This window comes from Gossypium arboreum, chromosome 4, assembly GCF_025698485.1.
Source record: "Gossypium arboreum isolate Shixiya-1 chromosome 4, ASM2569848v2, whole genome shotgun sequence".
In the NCBI taxonomy this organism is placed as follows: Eukaryota; Viridiplantae; Streptophyta; class Magnoliopsida; order Malvales; family Malvaceae; genus Gossypium; species Gossypium arboreum.
The window spans coordinates 105,137,597-105,141,111 of NC_069073.1; positions in this window are offsets into that span (position 1 = coordinate 105,137,597).

Below are 3,515 nucleotides of genomic sequence, written 5' to 3' on the forward strand. Positions count from 1 at the left end.
CGCAGTCCTCATAGATAGGCGCAGCTTCTTATAGTTAGTCTTTAAGCTGTCTAGATCTTCTTCGGCCTTAGTTTTCCCCTTTCTCCACTTTTCAGCCTCTGACCTCTGGACATCAGCGTCTAATATTAGGTTCATCTTCTCTTCCTCCAATTGTTCAATCTTTTTCCAAGCTCTGAACTCTTCTTCTCAAAGTCTTGCTTTATAATTTCCAACTCTGACAGGGCGACTTGCAATTGTTCCACCATAGGTCGACTATTTTCCAAGCTTGGCCTAGAAACATTATCATTAACCCTATTCTTAAACCATCTATCATATTGGGGCGTCACCATAGAACCGACGGCTAACCTCTTTATCCAACGAGTTTGCTTCCAAGCATCCGATAGCTCCCGAACTTTCTTCTTATAGTGGGCACCTTTAAAGGAGAATTCACACTGAGCAAGTCCATAGGTCGTGGGTACAAACTGCCTCTATTTATATTGCCTCAACACAAGCAATGGAGTATACTCGGTAGCTCCCCAAATTCCTAACAATGGCACACAATCAAAGTTACCGCATCGATACATGATCTCATCAGGAACCATCCAATAAGCTCTCCACTCGATATCCCCCTCCTTGAGATTTTGAAGAATTTCCATCCACTTCTCCTCCGAGATATCCTCTCTCCTTTGTATGGCTGCCTCCTCTTTTAGCGGAGAATAACCTTCAGAAAAAACCCGATAAGAAACCTTGTCTACCTTCCAAAAGTGCCCATGAAACCACACCATCAACAGTTGTGCACATCCAATAAACCGCCCCTCGCTTGTCTTCCGATATGTGCTCAAGGATCTGAACGTCTCAGCCAATATCGCCCGTACAGGTGTGATTCCCTTCTCAAGACGATCGAATAAGTCAATAACTGCCTCGTCCACGTGCCTCAAAGCCTTAGGAAAATTTATCAAGCCGTAGATGCTTAAGGCGAAGATATCAACCCTCTTTCTTTTATCTGGATGCATTAAAATCAAATCTCGCAAGTTCTCCCAAGGGATACATTTACTATCTCCCTTTTATTGAGTCCGAGCAGTGACTCAAGGCTCACTCATCCCTGAAATGCTCATCAATTTCTTCAGGAAAGTCTGACCACTAAAAACCCAGGCATAAGTCTTTTTGACCTGAATTTTTGGACACCTAAGCAGAGTAGTGTATTCCTCCATGGTAGGTACCAAATCCACTTCTCCAAAAGTGAAACACTTGTAAGCAGAATTCCAAAACTGCACTATAACTCGGAACAGATGTTTATCCACTCTAATGCCTAGCAAGTAGGATATATCACCTTAACTTTGATAGAACAACTGCTTGGTCCCTTCGTCCCAACGAGCCCATATATCTCTCAACTCTTGCAGCTCATTCTGTGCTACATTGACGCGAGTAAATTCTTGCAACTCTGATATATATCCTTCTGCCAAGCTATCCCTTTTCTCTGATTGTAGCTTCTCTGACCATGCACGAGCAGCCGCATTATCCTCGACTTTACTAAGAAATTCATTCTCCATGTCAAACTTTCTAACTTAGTAATTGAATACGAATCCACACCTCCTTTAGTATGCAATGTCACGCAAAACAAAATCAAAACAAGACACAGGTTAGTATCAAATAATAGTGATAAAATTCAAGCACATAGACGATAATTACAATGCATATATGGGTAAATACTAAGGCTTGACGCGGCTCCACCCAAGTATAGCTCCTATGGTTCACTATATGTGGTTCGGTTCTAGAGATAAGGTACACGAACCAGTAGATTCCTCAATCCTCACCCATTATAGGCTAATATAGATCGAGTTCGGTTCAGGGGGATACATTTCCCTATGACCATGCGGAGATGAAAATCTCACGAAATCATAGGTACGGATGTACCCCGGAAGTAATCCACTAGCCCATGCGGAGGTGAAAACCTCAGGAAAGCATAGTTTCTTACTCCTATTTAGAAGGTGTGACCACAGTGGTCATGCAATGCAATGCAATATTACTCTAAAAGCCTGATCCATAACAGTCATACAACAAATGCAATCATGATTTTCAAAAAAAAAATTCAGTTTTTGACAAAAAGACAGCAAACAATCAATTTTATGGCTTGACTCTCTCGATCGGTCCCTAGTGGAGTCGCCAAGCTGTAGAAACCATATTTTTTTAAAAATTTTAAATTAATAATAAAAAGGGGAATCGACCTTTTGAAAATAAAACATGGAGTCGCCATCGATCTTTTTGTTCAGGTGTGACCGGATCACCTAGGAATTTGGTTATTTTAATAAAACATTTTTTAGTTTACTAAAACAACGATTTTGGTCTACGAACATTTGAGAAAATGGGTTCAGGAGTTGGTTACGCATGAGGAATGATTAGCACCCTCACTGCGCCCAAAATTGGTACCAAATCGATTAAATACTGTCCTCATGTCTAAGATTTAAAAAATGTTTTTGAAATGTGGTTCCCTTTTGATAACATTTGAATAACCCGAGTTGGTCATCAAAATTCTCTTGCTTAAGAGGAATATAACACCACATCCAGCACGATAGGACATGATCCTTTATGCCCTCGAAAACATGATAAATTTTGACTTCCAAAAATTTGTATGTCGAAAACCGCAAAGGATGCCCAATTATTTAGTCTAACGAGAAAATCGAAACCCAACACAGTAGGGCACGACTCCTCGAATTTCTAGATATCAAACATCGCCTTCGCTTAAAGAATTTTTAAAGACATGGGTGAAATTCCAAAGGAATATTCGATTATTTTGAACGAACGGGAAATCGCAACCCAGCACGATAGGGCACGATTCCCAAATTGCCAAACATCGAGTATTACCTTCGTTTTAAAGAGTTTTTAGAAAACATGAATGAAATTCCAAAGGGACATTCGATTATTTTGAGCAAACGAGAAATTGCAACCCAACACGTTAGGGCACGATTCCGCGAATTGTCAAATATCGAACATCGCCTTCGTTTTAAAGAATTTTTAAATGAACAATTGCGAAAATAGCTTAAAACGCATTAATGCGACTTGAATTAAAACGAAATCAATCTTAGAGATTTGGACCTTATAAAACCAAATTTTATAAACCAAGTGGAAGATAATGATATGGGGTAATAGGCACATATGAGATACAATACTTGATGAATGAGAATATTAATCAACTAGCGAATAAACAATTAAATATAATTAATCTAAAAATTATAACCTAATTTCAATCACGTATGAAGAATAATTAGCATATCAATAAGATGAATACCATGCAATGATAATGTATATGCTATAATATAAAACAATCAACAAAATATATGCAAAATAAAATGGAATTTAGAAGTCAAAGTGGTATAAGGCTAATAAGTTGTGAGTTTGAATAAAAACTAGGGATATATAACTATTGAAATAGATATTATAGAATAAAAGTTTGAATCAAATTGCGTGTAAAATATTTTAGACACAAATTCATTTAAAAGTTGACAAAGTACATGCTAATTTAAATAATATATAATACA